Below are 19069 nucleotides of genomic sequence, written 5' to 3'. Positions count from 1 at the left end.
CAATATGACAAAAGATTGGGACTGTTCTATATACCTTGGTAAAATGACTAAGGTTGAGAATTCTACTGCTGTGGTAGTAGAAGGAAGTTGGAGAAATGCCCTGTACTTCGGGAAATTAATTAAATGAAAAGATTAACCCACTCAGATTCGGGCGTGCAAAACTCCGGGGACATGTGTTTAATTGTTTCGAGCTAAAGTGACGCGTTGGTCTCCAGTCCTCGGAGTTGGGGGACCCAGACTACCAATATGTCGTAGGTGGTAGCTCTTTGTTCTTCTATAGAAGTTAGGGATGCATCCTGTTTTGGTTTTGGCCTTTGGGAGGTTCTCTCGGTCACTGGCCAATCCCTTGGGATTTCAGTCTTAGTTAGAATGTTCGGGTTAATAAAACAACCTTGAATAATATACCCCCGAACGTTCTCTTCTGTGATGGTTGCCTCGGCCCGTGTGAACCCGCGAGATAAGATAATATAAACACTATTTAGAACAGTTAGGTATCACAATGAGTAGAGTTACTAGAGAGACAATTTCATAATCTTTCAGCATGTTTTATATTTTGAGCTTGTGATGAAACGAAATCCTGAAATGTGTAGATATGAGATAACTGAATTAATAATGTGATTGTTAAATGAATGTTATGCATGTTATTGTTATTGTTGTTGTAGAATATGCCTTATTTGCTTAATGCCTTACCGACTATATTGTTGTTGTTGTTGCATAACTGCTTACTTGCTCATGTACATGACTATTGCTATTGTTGCGTAATCTGCTTACTTGCTTATGTATATGCTAAAAATTACACAGGACACCCACATCACTTACTAGATTCATGATATACCTGCATTAAGAGTTACAGTTTTCCTATTTAGACGTGGTAGTCTAATTCTTATAATTGTTATCATTTTCAGGCAAAGAGTAGACCTATGAGCGGTTGTGGGATGAGGCATCGGATCAAGATTTTTGGATTTATTGTTACAGGGATAGTTTGAGTTCCTTTTATGTTTTTTAAAACTCTGATGTCATTATTCATTGATAGTGAAATGAAATAAACGTTTTGGCTTTCTCTCCACTGTAATGTTTCAGAATGTTTAACCCCATAATATTACTTGATTCCGCTATTATATATAAAAAAAATTGTCTTAAATTTGGGTTAAAATTTTGGGGCGTTACAACAGCATCAGCAGGCATAACAGCAACAGGGACAACGAAGGACGAAAAAACGAGTCTACGCTACTACAACAACCACGAAGGACGATCAACCTGATTTGATCGAAGGTATCTTCCTAGTTGCATATCATTTGGCACATGTTATGTTTGATTCTGGCGCTACTCAATTTTATAGCCTCGTCGTTTGCAAACTTACTTGATTTAGTTCCATCTAGCCTTGATAAGGCTCTTGATGTGATGTCACCTATGGGTGCATCTTATTATTGTGGAAAGTACTTTTCTGCAGTTTCTATGGTGATCGAGGGGCAGGAATTGTTTGTCGAGTTGGTCGTACCAGATATGACGTTTTATGATGTCATTCTGGGTATGGACTGGTTGTTCAGACATAATGCTACCCTCCAGTGTTGGGGCAAGGTCTTTTTGGAGCATCTCAATTTGTCTGCATTGTTATTTCATTCGACTAGACCGGTGAGTGAGGTGAAGATAGTTTCCGCTTTGAAGATCTCCAAGTACTACAAGCAGGGTTGCATGGTATTCTTCGCCAGTGTGTCCGCGCAGGACAGTCAAGCGACACCCTTGGAGCAGTTAGACGTTGTTCGTGTGTAAAACCCTCAGGAAAAAAATGATTCAGGTTGGATCGAGACCCGACTCGAGGCCACCGCCTCTCTTTGCCTAGTAAAGGCAACGGGGCAGGGGGGGGTTCAAATACGAAACCCCTTTCCTCTCTTGTTTTCTTTGCACTCTCCCCCATTTCCCCTCTCGCTCTCTCGTTTCTCTCTCGTTACCCGACCCCCTCTCCCTCTCTCCTTGCGTTTGCTGAGCAGCGGCCTCCAACAACGATGCCGACGACCTTCCCTCCGGCAACCCACCGCCTCTTTCCCTCTCTGTTTCTCGCTCATCTCCAACGCCGCCGCCGGCGGCGGCGGTGGCGACCTCCTATCTGGCAGCCCTCAGGTGACCACCTTTCACCTCCCTTGTTGACGGGATCGACAGAAGCAACCCTGACCCGAGTTCCCTTCCTAAAACCCAAGGTCGGTAGGAGGTGCGCACCCCTCTACCGCCTCCTCTTCCCCTTTTCTTTTCTTTTCTTTTCTTCTCTTCTTCTTTTTCCTCTACTTTTCTTCTTCCTTCCGTCGACCGACAGGGGCAAAAGCCCCTGCCTTTCGGTCTTTTACGACAACGAATGGCCGTTCGGTACGGGCTTTAGCCCCTACCACTTTACCGACAGGTCGGCAGGGGTAAAACCCCTGCCGCCTGTGAGAAGGGTTTTGGCAGCGGGTTTTGTGCCCCCTACCTGCCCTTTTTTTCACCAGGGAGGGTCGAGACCCCTCCCTGTCTCTTCTTTTCTACAGGGAGGGTCGAGCCCTCCCTGTCTCCTTTTTGTTGCGCAGGGGAGGGTTCGACCTGTAATGAAAAGAGGCGGAAGCACCAATAGAGCAAAAGGCACTCTTTAAGAGTGACCACTAGAGCCAAGCACACAAACACCAAATGTGCACACACAAAACTCTCAAAAATAGAAAATGACTTAAAGTCATAAGTTGGATATTATTGAAGAAAAGAAGAGAAGGGTGAAAACCCATACATTTACAAGGGGGAACCTCTTCTTTATATAGAGGAGGAAAGCATTAAAGGAGGACCATAAAGGGGGCTCCCTTGTAGTCGTTGGGAGCCCCAACAATCATAAATATGAAAAAGAAAAAGAAAAAGGGGAAAAAGGAAAAAGGTAAAAAAGAAAAAAGTACATGTGGAATTACCAAAACACCCCTATCGGGTTTTTGGTTTATACAAAACAGGAAAAAGTTATATTATTATGTATATATACATATATACGTATATATACTTATATATATATATATACGAATGTATATATATAAGTATATGTATATATATTTGTATATACATAATTTAACATGCCCCCTCGAACTTTACGTGGAGAAGACCGAAAGTTTGCCAAGAAGAAACATGAATCGTGGAATTGGGAGCGCCTTGGTGAAGAAGTCAGCCAGTTGATACTCTTAAGTGACATGGCAATGTGATGGTCCATTTGAGATATTCGTCTCGAACATAATGACAATCCATTTCGATATGCTTGGTCCGCTCATGAAAGGTGTGATTGCTGACAATGTATATCGCACTCTTATTATCACAACAGAGCTTGGTGGGAGTGAAAATGGAAACACCCATGTCACCAAGGAGACTTCTGAGCCACACAATTTTCATAGTTGTCATCGCCATAGCCCGATATTCAGCTTCAGTAGATGATAATGAGACCTTCTGCTGCTTCTTGCATCTCCACGAGATGAGAGATTCTCCTAAAAAAATGCAAAGACCCGTAATTGAGATACGATCATTGGGATTTCCTCCCCAGTCAGCATCAGTAAAAGCAGTCAATTCAAGAGATGAGGAAGAGGATAAGAAGAGTCCCTTAGAGATGGTATTTTTGATATATCGCACAATTCTCATGACGGCCGCCATATGAACCGTAGTAGGTGCGTGCTAAAACTGGCTTGCTGCATGAACTGCATGAGCTATGTCTGGACGTGTGATGGATAGATAGGTGAGGGATCCAATTAATTAACGCTGGGGGGTTGGATCTTCAAGAAGAACACCATCTTCAAGTCTTAGTTTCAAATTGATAACTTTGGGAGTCTCAACTTTCTTTTCATCAGATATTCCTGATTTGGTACAAATTTCTGCAGCTAACTTCATTTGAGATAAGATGTATCCTCGCGCGGAATAAGCCACTTCAATTCCTAAAAAATATCTCAAATAGCCAAGATCAGACATATCAAAAGTATCTTTTAACATAGACTTAACATCATTTACTCCCTTTTTGTCATTTCCAGTGATGATCATATCATCAACATACAGCAGAAGCATAATAATGGAGTCACCTGTCCTTTTAACAAAAAGATCAGTGTCAGTATAGCAAGAAAAAAAACCTAATTTGATTAATACATTACTAAACTTGTCATACCAAGCTTTAGGAGCTTGCTTAAGTCCATATAACGCCTTTTTTAATTTAAAAATTTTTCCATTTAAATTCATACCTGGAGGCGGTTCCATATAAACTTCTTCATTTAAATTACCATTCAAAAAGGCATTTTTAACATCAAGTTGAAAGATTGGCCATTTTTTAACAGAGGCTATAGCAATAAGGGCTCGAACACTAGTCATTCGAGCAACTGGGGCAAAAGTTTCATCATAATCTACCTCATACTCTTGGGCATATCCTTTGGCTACCAACTTAGTCTTATATCTTTCTAATGAACCATCACTCTTAGTTTTTACCTTAAACACCCATCTACATCCAATGAGTTTCTTGCCATTGGGAGGATCAATGACTTCTCAAGTTTGCGCCTTTTTAAGGGCATTAAGTTCAAGTTCCATAGCTTCATTCCAATGAGCATATTGTTTAGCATCATTGTAATGAGATGGTTCATGAAAGGAGTGAAGAGCAAGTAGCTATGCTCGAAAGTTAGGAGAAAAAGAGTCATAAGAAACAAATCTATTTGGTATCTTGAGAATACGATTTGATCTTCTTTGATAGGTCTCTTCTATGGACTCACTTTGAAAGAATTTTTCAAGGGCACAAGGAGGATTTCTTTCAGACTTGTATTTGTCTTGAAGCATTTTCTTCTAAGTTTTGATCTTTATTTGGATGTTCAAAAAGATCTTCATTAAGAGATTCACTAGGATCAACATGATCATCTATGATGTTTTCTTGAGGTAACAAGTCAAATAAAAAGGATTAGTCAATATTTTCATTTGGTTGGTGCGAAAAAACATTTTCTTCTTCGAGGAATGTGACATCTTTTGAGATATAAAGTTTATTCTTAAGTATGTCAAAACATCGATATCCTTTTTGTTTTTCGCCATATCCCAAAAAAATACATTCAATAGCCCTAGGAGAAAGTTTATCATTTTTGCGAGTTAAAACAAAGTATTTACATCCAAAAATTCTTAATCATTTATAATCGGGAGACATATTGTAAAGTTTTTGAAATGGAGAAAGATTTTTCAAAGAGGATGAAGGGATTCTATTGATGAGATATGTTGAGGTTAGAACCGCTTCGGCCCAAAAGGATTTTGGGATATTTTTTGAAATCAATAACGTTCTTGTAGTTTCTATTATGTGCCTATCCTTTTTTTCCGCAAGACCATTTTGTTGCGGAGTGTTGGGACAAGAACGTTGATGACAAATACCATTTTCTTTTAAGTAGCTTTGAAAATCATTAGACATATATTCACCTCCCGAATCGAACCTAAGAATAGACAGATTTCCCAAAAATTGATTTTTAACCATTGCATGAAATTCTTTAAAGAGGGGGAAGACTTCTAATTTGCGACTTAGGAAGTATATCCACGTAAATCGAGTGAAGTCATCAATAAAGACCACTTAATACGAAAAACCTCCTTTAGATAAAATAGGGGAGGGTTCCCCCACACATCGGAATGAACAAGTTCAAATGGCCGAGTGGTAAAGTAACTTCTTTGAGGAAATGAAGTAGCTTTAGATTTCCCAAAAATGCAATCTTTACAAGTCATGTGATTGTCTTTACAAATATTGTTCAAAAAAGGAAAAAGAGACATTTTTATAAAATTTGGATGACCAAGTCTCTCGTGCCAAATTCCAATACTTTTGTCTTTTACAAGATTGCTTGTAACGCCCCAAATTTCAAACTTGCGAACCCTTTTCAGAAAAACAGGCAAGAGACTAGAAATATCTCTTTCCTTCAGAGTTTGTTTATGAAATCAGTGGAAGATTTGTCTTTGATAAATCATAAGGCAAGCTGACAACTTTGGGCACGTTAGCTAAAAGAACCAAAACTGAAAAGATTCGGATATCCTAAGGGAAATCCGATACGAACCCCAAGCGTCCAGGACGCGAGCTAAGAGCAGGAAGAAGAAGTCTTGAAGCCATCTTGCAATCGCGCCATCGCCCGTAGTGTACCTAATAAACACCTGTACCCATAGAATGGGTTAGTTTCGCGAAAAACTAGTAGGTGCACAAGGGAGACTACAAAGAACTGAATTAAGTACATTTAATTCAGTAGGCTACGCAGTTTAAAGCAGATATGCAGTTAAACAGGTAAGCAATGCAAGCAGGTGAATAGTGTAAACACGTAAGCAGTACAAGCGAATAAGGCGTGCGAGCGAGTAAGTAGTGCAAGCGAGTAAGCAGTGCAAATGCGTAACTAGTGCAAACAGTAAGCAGTTCAACGCAAGTAAGTAGTTTAAAGCAAGTAAGCAGTGCAACTGACCAACGCAACATACGATCCATTTGATCGTAAGTTGAGAACTACTACGCAACAAGCTTGTCCTCGTTCCTAGAACGAGGTCTCTTCATCTAATCACCATCAGGACATCGTTTGTCGCTCACTACTTCTAACAAACGCATTGTCTTGAACAACCTTAATCTATCCTCATCTCTCAAAGTCTTACGCGGCTAACCGTCACCGGTTATGACGCACTAAGGCTTCATACTTTCTCATAGAAGCTCACCCTTTCGTAGAAGGTCCAAAACATGATCACTAACTCAAATCACTAACGATCTGATTCTCATATCTGAGTCATGCACGTAATCATGCTAAAACAGAAAGCCGAAACTATGAATTCATAGTTGGCTATCACAAACAATCTCAGAAGATCGTCACAGCTCACCATAACTCTTTATGGTAAGCGAAAATACAAGATCCACGTCGGATCGTTCGGTCCGACAGATATACGACCGGACAAGGAATTACCGCCCTAGAGGGTATACCTGATCTTGGACCCTACACTTCCTCACAGGAGTTCACCGTCTTTGCAGCTACCCGTTCGTGGACAGTGTACATTCTCACAGAGATCTCCTACTCTAGCCGGGTCACTCGATCTGGGAAATGTATAACCTCACAGCGAAACCTTTGGGAAACCGATCCCCAACATATGCCATATCCAATGAAAATCATTGCGATACACGCATCAACACAAAAGACCGCTCTTGGGGTCGATAGCTACTAATACAAACAACAAGATCAACGCCGGATCACCTGGTCTGGGAAATGTATAACCTCCCAAGGAATTCCGCCCTAGATGATATACCTGATCTTGGACCATACACTTCCTCACAGGAGTTCACCGTCCTTGCGGCTACCCGTTCGTGGACAGTGTACATCCTCACAGAGAATCTACCACTCTAGCCGGGTACCTGGTCTTGATCATACACGCCCTCGTAGATAATCCTTTGGAGATCAGGTGCTCGACAAACACCCTACTCGGTGATACACGCATTTATACAATCGACTGCTCCGAACAGTTTACTACTCAGCCACAATATGGGCACAAGCATGTATATCAGCAATATGCATTGTATCACTCCGCGTAGAAGTATATAATCCTACGCATCGTATGATTGCCATGAGGAATATTGCAATCCTCAAACAGGCCCTCAAAGCATGTGTAAACGACACATGAGAACGCGCAGATATGGCAATTCAGTTGATTCTATGGGCAAGGTGTAACTAACTCTACCTGTCAGCCAAACAAAACAACTGAATAAGACAAGCACTCATAACATTGCTCGTAAAACATATAATTACCATAAAATGGCTCAGTCCATGAACAAGTAATTAAATTAATCGTAAGGCATAAACCATTACATCATAAGCCATTCATAAGCAATCATACGACAACAATTATATCACAATATGTAAGCAACTTATAAGACAAGCGGCCACATCAATCCTAGTTGCCACCAGTTCGTAGATTACGAGTTGTATGCAATTACATCAATCATAAGAGATGCAAGCCAACAAGTGTTACGCTATAATAAGCACCAAACAGTTCGACCAAGGGATAAAGCAAGTCACATGCTAATATGTAGCAACTGGTATAATGCTATTATTATAAGCATTTAACTAGTATGGGAAACTCCTTATTACTCCGCAAAGAACTGCGTAAGCAGTTTAACTAACTAGAGTAACGCCTTGACAGGCGTGCACAGTTCAACGAGTAGCATACTGAACTATCGAGCAAACAAGCGAATTAGTAGTGCAAGCGAAGCAATAGTGCAAGTGAATCAGTAGTGCAAGCGAATCAGTAGTGCAAGTGAATCTCACGACCCATGACCAGTGTGAACAGACCTTATGTTTTGATAATTACTGGCCTGCGGGTACGCGCAGGCAAAACATAGAAACAACTGAGACTAGTTCGGGCGTCTGTTATTCTATGTATTTTCGATAACCCGAATAACTAGTTGAGTCCGCTCCAAAGGGGACGGCATTAGCCGAGAGAGGATTCCCCAGAGGCTGAAAAGCAGTGCCACGGATGCATCCAACTTCTGCAGAAGTGTTGAGCTAACTTGTGTAGCCCCTATCCCCTAACTCTAATGATTGGGGAGGCCAGATCTTTACCCGTGGGGTGGTTGTTAACAACCTGTCCATTGGAGTTTTTGTACCGATCTGTCCTCTCCCTTGAGAGACAACAAGAAGCGAACGGGTGCGTTAGGGGTTGCTTAACTAACGACCCATTCTATGCAGTGATATTTAAACCACTCGAGCATCTTGCCTGTGAAGGCGAATGTGAGGCCATTTATGTGATTACAACATTTTGCATTTAGCGTTGTTCGAGGTCGCACGACCGTCTCATCCGATCATCGCAGTACTAGACGTGTCGTGCACGACTACAAGTACTCTAGGATGAAGGGGGGTATAGCTCCTCAATAGAAGCCTCAACAGGAGTGTTTCACAAAGATGTAAAGTTTATCTACTTTACTTTATCTTTTGAAACAACAGTACCTTGTGCCAACATTATGCATGTGATTATCTCGAATCACATCCGCTATCAGGGTATCTACATGTCTCGCATGACTCGATACCGGCCTCGATAAACGGGATACGAGTTTCTCAACAGAACACCCACTAAGAAGTTCGCTTGAACCCCCAATTCGGGATCACCCGAGATATGCCCAATTCGGGGTCACATCCTTCCAAATGCTTTGATTTGGAGCAGTCTTCGATGCTTTTGCGCAGCTCCTTGAAATCTCAAGTCGACACACACGAAGAGCCAAGATCCTTGCGAGGTATCCCTCTCCTTAGACGAGGATGTGCCGCTCTCTCCCGACTGAACTCTTGTCGCAAGAGGGAGAGGGGTAAATGCCCCTTGCATCCTCCACGAGGATGCCTTTAAGGCATACGCAAAGATCAAGAACCTACACGTCATCTGCAATAGCAAGGCAATACCAACACCTATGCAAAGGCAAGAGCCTAGGCGCAAAGCTCGACGGCAAGGTAAAGGCGGTAAGCAGAAGTGCAACGCAAACCCCCGGCACAACGTGCAACAACAAAGTAAAGACCGTAAGCAGGAGTGCAACGTAGAACCTTTGCGTGATGCTCGGCGGCAAAGTAAAGGACAAGGATCGCGAAACCGCGTCCTTGAGTTAAATGCGTACTCATATAAATATATATGATATATATATGCATATATATATATATTTATTTAATTGTCCTTTTTAGTTAATTGAGCTTAATTCAATTGTCCTAGTCTTCTGTACAATCTTCCCCTACCTTTGAGAGTTGCAAGCTTGCTGTCGTCCGCAGATGTACGCGATTGGCGGCTCGGATCGCGGAGCGCGAGTAGGGTCCGTCGTACGAGCTGCAAAAGTAACAATCTTAGCAAGCTAATACCAAAATGGAAAGTCAGGGGCACTATCGCCGTCCTGACGTAAGGAAAGCAGAGGCAGAGGCATCGTGCACATGCGCACCTGCTATAAGCGCAAGGAGCAGGGGCAAGGCCACGAGGCCCTGCTGACATGCTGTCAGCAAACAACAGGGAGGCAGGGGGGTGCTCCCCTGCCTTCCGAAAGCAAAGGTAGGCAGGGTTGCGCCCCTGCCTTACGAAGGCAACGAGGGAGGCCGAAGCGTCGCCCTGCTTGCCAGAAGAGCAAACAGACAGGGGTCAAGCCCCCCCATTAGCACAAAGGAGGCAGGAGGCTTTGCCCCTGCCTACCGAATATACAAAGAGGCAGGGGCTTGGCCCCTGCCGGTCGAACACGCAAACAAGCAGGGGCAAAGCCCCTGCCTGACGCCCGAGAAGAGGGAGCAGGGAGGGGCTCGCCCCCTCCCCTGCCGCAACAGGTAGCAGGGAGAGGGTCGGCCCCCCCTCCCCTACCGCAACAGTGAGCAGGGAGGGGCTCGGCCCCTCCTGCATGGTACGAAGGCAGGGAGGGTCGAGCCCTCCCCTGCGAAGATCGAAGGCAGGGAGGGTTCGAGCCCTTCCCTACGATAGACAGAGGCAGGGAGGGTCGAACCCTCCCCTGCGCACCTAAATAGGGGAACCGAAAAAAAAAGGGCAGGGGCCTTCAGCCCCTGCTGGAACAATAAAAGGGGCAGGGGCCGATGGCCCCTGCTAGGAAAATTAGCAGAGAGGGAGAGAGACGCAGGAGCCCCCCCCCCCTGCGGCCTTTGGAAGAGGAGGCAGGGACCAAAGGCCCCTGTCGGCTTGCCTAACAACGAAATAAGACAGGGGCCAAAGGCCCCTGTCGTTTCTGAGAGGAAAAGAAGACGAGGAGAGAGGGGCAGGGGTTGGAAACCCCTGCCGACCCGGCAAAAAAAAACAGGTGACAGGGGGGGCGTCCTCCCCCCCCCCCCTTGCCGACTCTTTGAAAGGTGAGAGGCAGGGGCAAAAGCCCCTGCCAACCAGTCGAAACACAGGCGGTAGTGGGTGTCGCCCCTTGCCGGCCTGCCGACTGAAAAGGAGAAGAAAGGGGGAGAGGAGAGAAAACAGGAGAAGGAGAGAGAAGGGGCGTACCTAGAAATCATCGACGGCGGCAGCGGCGACGGCGGAAGGAGGTCGCAGGTGGCGGCAGGTCGACCGGGGTCTCCAACGAGAGAGAGGGCGTAGAGACAAGTCGGGGGGAAGACCGAGAGACGAGAGGGGGAAGGAGGTTTCGAGAACCTCCTCCCTCAGTCGCTACGTTCTTTTAAAAGCACGCAGCCGACTGATTTACCCGGGTCGGATCCGGCCCGGATCCAAACAAAATTTTTTTTTTTGAGTTCTTACATTGCAAGATGACTGAGATGGAAGCGTCAAAAAATCCATAAAATAGAGATCACCCCTTCTATGGCCTTGCCCAATCAGCTTCCCTGACTGGAGATCCTGCACGGTGCAATCTTTAGGTGAGAAAGAGACTTGGCATCCATGATCGGTGATTTGGGAAACGGAAAAAAGATTTAAATTAATTTTTGGAACGATTCTTACTTTAGGAACGAAAAAGTTTTGAGAATTTTTGAAGTCAAGTGTTCCAATACTTTCAATTTTCAATGATGTTCCATCGGCCGTTGAAACATAGGAGGACATGGGTTCGGAAAAAACATTTGAAAGAGAGTTTTTATGAGATGTCATATGAAAAGAAGCACCGGAGTCTAGTATCCACATACCAGGAGGTGATGAAGAGTAGGCGATGGCGACTCTGTGAAAGTATCTCCAACAAGATACTAATATCAAGACCTTAATATTCTTGATATTGAACCCACCACGAAAGCACAATAAGAACACTTTAGAACACTTGTGCACAAAAGGCACAACCCACAAATAACTCACAAATGCACAAAGGCATAAAATAATGGAATCAATTTATTGAGAACTTGGGCTTTGACTCAAAGCCATGGAGAAATACAAAGGGGAGAACCCCTATTTATAACATCACTAAAGGGGGCCTTGGAGGGGCTCCACCCATAGTCGTTGGAGCCCCTCCAACGGTCACAAATGTGACCGTTGGAGAGGGCCCAACGACTATGTTGGTGGGCCCCCCAAGGTACCTTTTAGGTACATATCCAAAAAGAAATAAAAATAACAAAAAGAAAAATAAAAATAAAAGAAAAATAATTACAATCACATCCGAAAAGTGAATGTGCGCAAAAATAGGATAAAGACTAAACTACCCTTATGACAAAATAAATAGAAATATATATTTTATATATATATTTGAGTAGATACATATACATATATATTAATATATGTATATGTATTACCATATATATATAAAATATATATATTACATTATATGATTAATGTACATAATTTAACAGACTCCGGATGTTGAAGGAGAAGTCTTGAGAAGGTGTTGGAGAACTTCAGAGATATGATTAAGAGTTTCTTTGATATCTCCCTCTTTGGTACTTTCTTCCTTTGGAGAATTTTCTCCAACCGCGGCAACCTTTCCTTTAAGTTTTGGACAAACCGGTCTAATGTGCCTCGGTTCATTACAATAATGGCATATAATTCCCTTTCTAGGCCCATTATTACTTTTTTTAAAGTGGGGAGGTCTATATGCTTTAACATTTGATTCGGGCCTCGTAACGGCCAAAACATCATCTCTTAAAGCTCAAGCCAAGTCAAGTTTCTTCTTGACATATCTAGGCGAGGGCATCTTCAATAGGTAGGGCTTTGTTCCTATGGAGAAGAGATGCCCTAACTTGTTCAAATTCCGGGCGAAGACCATGAAGGAATTGAAAAAAGTGCTCCTTTTCAATTTGTTCCCTTCTTAGCTCAATATCTTGCGGAGCAACCCATTTAGGCCTTAAATTGGGCAAGCTCATCCCAAAGAGGGGTTAGAGAGCTAAAATAGTCCCGGACACTCATATCCATTTGTTTGGTGGAACGGATTTTTTCTTGACAAAAAAATTGTTGAGCAAGATCCTTTTGGGTATACATACCCTTAAGGAAAAACCAATCCTCATTGGCCCTTCTAAATTTGGCAATATTCGCACAATTTTTAAGGTCAACATTGTTTATAAACCATGCCAAAATTTTGGCATGGTTACTTTCCCAATCCTCAATTTTGGATTGATGATCATTAATGGCTTTGATGCGCTCATCGCCATCTAAAGCTTTTTCAACCTTATTTTCGATTTTGGTGAGAACAAGAGAGGGTTCGGGAGTAGTTCCCATAACAAAACCCCAAAGTTTCTTACCTCTTAGATGATTTTCCATAGCGGAGGCCCACATGAGATAGTTGGACCCATTTAGCTTAAAAGAAAGCTCCACTTTAGAGTCACGTTCCATCGGCACCAAATATACTTCCTTTCTTCAAAACTTTGAGAGGCACGCGTTCCAAGATGACAAAAGAAAAGCCCAATCACCAACCGAGCTTTGATACCATGTAATGAAAAGAGGTGGAAGCACCAATAGAGCAAAAGGCACTCTTTAAGAGTGACCACTAGAGCCAAGCACACAAACACCAAATGTGCACACACAAAACTCTCAAAAATAGAAAATGACTTAAAGTCATAAGTTGGATATTATTGAAGAAAAGAAGAGAAGGGTGAAAAACCCATACATTTACAAGGGGGAACTTCTTCTTTATATAGAGGAGGAAAGCATTAAAGGAGGACCATAAAGGGGGCTCCCTTGTAGTCGTTGGGAGCCCCAACGGTCATAAATATCACTGTTGGGGCCCCAACGACTAGATAGGTGGGGCCCCTTTATGGTTCCAAAAAGTAAAAACAGAAAAATTAAAAAGGAAAAAGAAAAAGGGGAAAAAGGAAAAAATGTAAAAAAAAAGTACATGTGGAATTACCAAAACACCCCTATCGGGTTTTTGGTTTATACAAATCAGGAAAAAAGCTATATTATTATGTATATATACATATATACGTATATATACTTATATATATAAGTATATGTATATATATATATATATATTTATATATACATAATTTAACACGACCCTCCCTGCCTTTGTTTGTTGCGGGGAAGGGCTCGAGCCCTCCCTGCCTTCGAGCTATGCAGGGGAGGGTTCGACCCTCCCTGCCCTCATAGTACGCTCGAGGAGGGGTCGAGCCCCCTCCTCAGTCCCTTGGTATTAGGGGAGTAGTCGAGCCCCTCCCTGCTTGTCAATCACATAGGGGGAGTGCTGCAACACCTTGCCTCCCTATTCTTGTTGACGGCGGGGGCTCGCAGCCCCTGCCCTTGTTTCTTGCACGTAAAGCAGGTTCGAAGGGGGCACGTTGCCCCAGCCTCTGCTTGTTTCATGTCAGGACAGCGGCAACGCCCCTGTCCTCTCTACCTTTCTGATTGAGATAGCATGTTGACATCTTGTTTTTGGAGCTCGTACGACGGATCTCGCTTATACCCGCAGATGCCAGCAATATCGCAACTCCCCAAGGTAAGGGAAGATTGCACGGAGGACTTGGACAATTGAATTGAGTTCAATTAACTAAAAAAAGAACAATTAAATAAATATATATGCATATATATATTTTTTGCAAGTACGCATTTAACTCAAGGACACGGTTTTGCGATCCTTGTCCTTTACTTTCTGTCATGTCTTTTCTTTGCCGTCGGGCTTTGCGTCCAAGCTCTTGCTTTTGCAAATGTTTTGTTATTGCCTTGCCATTGCAAATGACGCTCAGATTTTTGCTCATTGCATGTGCTATAAAGGCATTCTCGTGGAGGATGTAAAGAGCATTTACCACTCTTCCTCTTGCGATTAGAGTTGAGTCGGGGGCTTAACGATACATTATCGTCTAAGGAGAGGGATCTCTAGCAGGGATCCTGGCTTTTGGAGTGAGCAGTCCTACGAAGTAGACTTGAGAATTTAGGGAGCTACGCAAAAGCATCAAAGACTGCCCAAATCGAAGTATTTGGAAGGATGTGATTGACTGGTTCTGTTCGTCTATTCGATATATCTCGGGTGACCCCGACTTGAGCGAACTTTTTAGCGAGAGTTCTGTTGAGAAACTCGTATCCTGTTTATCGAGGTCGGTATCGAGTCATGTGAGGCATGTAGATATCAAGATAGCGGATGAGATTCTAGAAAATTGTATATCAAAATGTTGGCACAAGCTATTAGCTGTTTCAAAAGATAAATAATGTCAAAAGTAAAGTTTGAGAAACTTTACATTTTGTGAAACACTTCTGTTGAGGCTCCTATTGAAGAGCTATATCCCTTTCATCCTAGAGTACTTATAGTCGTGCACTACATGCTAGTACTACGATGATCGGATGAGATGGTCGTACGACCTCAAACAGTGCTAAATACACAATGCTGTAAACGCATAAAAATGTGATCACCTTCATAGGCAAGATGCTCGAGTGGTTGAAAGACCACAACATGTAGAATGGGTCATTAGTTAAGCAACGCCTAATGCACCCATTTGCTTTTTGGTTTCTGTCAAGGGAGATGATGAATCAGTACAAAAACTCTAATGAACAGGTTGTTAACAACCACCACAGGCAAAGATCTGGCCTCCTCAGTCATTGGAGTTAGGGGAAGGGACTACCAGACATTATTCTAGGTGGTAGATCTCCAGAAGTTGGATGCATCCATTGCCAAGTAACTGCCTCTATTATAGCTATTTTGCCTCCCAAAGTGTGGAGGCTTGTAGGTTTTTATATGATTGTCGGGTTAGACACGGCTAACACTTCATCTCCTCTTTTTATCATGCCAAGACAAGTCTCCTCTTGGCATATTTCGACAATGGCCTTCTTTAAAGGAAGAGGCTTAGATCTATGAAGAAGAGAAGATCTAACTTGTTCATATTCACGCCTAAGTCCATGTAAGAATTGAATAAAGTGCTCTTTCTCCATTTGCTCTTTTCTTAGTTCAACATCTTCACTAGCAATCCATTTGGGTTCAAGAAGAGATAGTTCATCCCATAAAGTACTAAGAATGCTAAAGTAATCACGGGCACTCATGTTCTCTTGTTTGATGGTATGTGAGAAAGAATTGTCTTGCAAGATCTTTTTGTGTATATATACCTTTCATAAAAAATCATGCCTCATTTGCCTTGCAGAATTTAGCGATGTTGGCACATATTTTAAGCTCAACATTGTTCATAAACCATGCGGGAATTTTGGTATGTTTACTTTTCCATTCTTCTATCTTAGACTGATGGTCTTCAATAGCTTTTATGTAAGCATTTTCTTCTGATGTTTTTTCTTGCCCTTCTTCCATCTTGGTGAGTTTGAGTTGAGGTTCTGGAATAGAGCCCATCACGTATCCCCAAAGCTTCTTGCCTTTGAGGTTATTTTTCACGGCGGAGATCATGTAATTGGTACTATTCAACTTGAAGGAGAGATCAATCTTTTGCTCATTTTCTATTGTGACTTAGGAAGAAGAAATAAAAAGTGTGGAAGAACACGAAAAAGCTCCTCCACTTAAGTTGTCGTAAGTACGTCGATCCCCGAGTCACAATCTTTTAATGATCACTTTTCAAGAGACCAAGCGCCCTGATACCATGTAATGAAGTATGTAGAATTTCAAGGATAAGGTGCAAAAGCACCAAGCAAGTCTAATAATGGACAATTACAAAGACACAATAGGCACGAAAGTGCATAAGCAAGAAGTCTACGATGGGACAATACAAAAAGCCTTCAAAGGGCAGCACCAGTAAGTAAAAGAATACAAATATTATTTAATAGGTGCTTGGAGAACAAATGAGAGAAATAGGGAGAACACACCCCTATTTTTTTACATCAAATGAGAGGTTACCAAATCCTGATTAATATGGGTCCAGATCCATATCAACTTGGATCAAATAGATTCGATCCGATTCAATCCAGAAAATGGTAAAAATAGAGGCAGATCATTTTTGAAAAATGTGATTTGCGGGCCAACCGTGACCCGATTTCTGAAAAACGAAAACCCAATGTTATCAAAATTACGAGACACATCTAGCGGTATACTTTTGCTTTTGAATTTTCCCTGAATTTAACCTGAATTTTGCTCGATTTTTGCTTGTTTTTAAAGGTTAAAAACAAAAAGTTTCTCAAATATTATTTGCCTTTTTTTGGTCTTGTCAGTTGGCCTTGGGCCACGCCCAGATCCAGTATAATTGAGGATATTTTCAACATGTCATTTTCTTACTTATTTCTGCTATTTTTATGTATTTTTCAAAATTTTCAAGCATCGAGATTTTCTTTAGCTTTATCAACCTAACCTATATTATCGCGAGAAATAGCCAAGACCAATATTTGTTACTATGATTTGACTGTATAAAAGTATTTTCTATATCTATAAACGTATACTAGATTAGGCATTTTTCGCATTTGGATGATTTTTTGGAGAGAGAGAAAATAAATAGCTCATATTGAACAAGAACTTGATGAAATAAAAATAAATTTTTATCATAAAATTTGTTCTACTGGAATCATGGTTTTTATAAGCTATGATAAACACATCTACAGGTGTGTATTAAACCCAACCCCTCTGCAATTGTATTTTTTTAAGTGTTTACCATTCAAGGTAATTTCTCACTGAGGGTGTCTCTTGGAGAGATTTTCATGGGTTGCTTTTTTTTTGGAGAATTTTGGGAGTTTAAGAATTTGAAAAAGATACAAATAATAATAAAAAGATAAGAAAATAATAAGCCTTGCATTAATTTTCTTGCAAACAATTAAAGAAACAAATTTTAAAAGGTTTAAAAATATAATAGTAATTGTAAGCTTAAAATATAAACAATGAGTTTTTCCCAAAATATCGTGATATTTAAAGAATGTTGCGATATATTACCGATAATATCGGCTGACCTTAAATCATCAATATTATCACGATCTATGTCACATGGGTGCGGGGGTGCGGTAGTGCCCAAACCCCCCAAATAACATTATTGAAAATGAGAGTGACAAAGAGAGCAACTGAGAGTGAGAGAGAGAGACAATGAGAGTGACAGAGAGAAGAGAGACAGTTAGAGAAAGAGAGAGCGACTGAGAGTGAGAGAAGAGAGACCGTGAGAGTGAGGAAGAGTGAGTGAGAGAGAGAGAGAGCGAGTAAGAGTGAGAGAGAGACGTACCTGATAACTGAGGAGTGGCTGGAAGGAGTTGGCGAAGGCGTGGGCATCAGCTTGAGGAAGCAAACTCGGGAGGATTAGGGCAAAAAAAAACTGCCCTAATCCTCCTCCCCTCAACCTTTTTCATCGGGCATTTTTTTTTGGTCCAAATATTGGCCACAAATGATCCGGGGTGCGTTGACCGCACCCAGGGTCTCGCTGACTGCACCGGGTGTCGCACCCACACGCGCACCCACATCGCATCGTGTTGATGCGGGTGCGGCACCCGGCTGGCCGAATCCCTGTGACTTAGATCACGATATTCTCAAAATGCAAGCGATATTTGTGACGTTGGTTTAAGACATTGTTTGGGAGCTTCTAATTTTCCAATTTAATATACTTCAATACAACCTACACACACATGTATGTATGTATGTATGTATGTATGTATGTATGTATGTATGCTATATTATATATAATATTTATGCATCCATTATGTCTAGAATGTGTCTGCATGTCTTCACTGGGTCGACCTTGTAAATGGATGATTTCAGTTGACTCAAACGGGTCAATGAGTTGACCTGTTGTGTTTTAAAATTAGTCACAGATATGAGCGATATTTTCAAAACATCACAGTATTATTGCTGTGTTTTCACCAAACTATAAGTAAAATATTGTGATATTTCTGAAAATATCGCCAATTTGATTATATCGGGATTAGGGATGCAAGCAGATCATATCCAGATCAGCTACATTAATTGGAAATTCGGATCTGGATTGGGTTGGAAGTTCGGAACAGCCAAAAATCATAAAAATGGCATACTGGATCCGCTCTGTTTGCATCCCTAATTGTGATATTGTCACAAGAATATTGCAAGATTCTCGTGATAATATCGCGATATTATCAATTATTTTTGCTGTTTTTATTTATTTTTTACATCTTAAATATATTTTTATTCATTTCTTTATAATTTTTTACTTATTTATTTTATTCTCATGTATTTTATTGTCTAAACATGATACTTTCTTGCGTATTTTATTTCTTTTATTTTTTTAAAGAATTTTAAGCCCCAAGATTTTCCTGAGATTTATCACCAAACCTATAATATCATAAGAAATAACCTCACTGAGATATAGCCAATACCAATATGTTT

At 41.6% G+C, this 19069-nt stretch overlaps 1 protein-coding gene across 1 annotated transcript in view; it reads left to right on the top strand.

Annotated features, from left to right (window-relative positions):
• Positions 1-19069, top strand: part of CHR18 (chromatin remodeling factor18) — a 212530-nt gene that overhangs the window by 173785 nt on the left and 19676 nt on the right. The window lies entirely within an intron of this gene.

The sequence above is a fragment of the Nuphar pumila genome, chromosome 13, assembly GCF_984573655.1.
Source record: "Nuphar pumila chromosome 13, dmNupPumi1.hap1.1, whole genome shotgun sequence".
Classification (NCBI taxonomy): Eukaryota; Viridiplantae; Streptophyta; class Magnoliopsida; order Nymphaeales; family Nymphaeaceae; genus Nuphar; species Nuphar pumila.
Note: the sequence above shows the minus strand (reverse complement) of the source record. Positions and strands in the feature narration are given on the sequence as shown.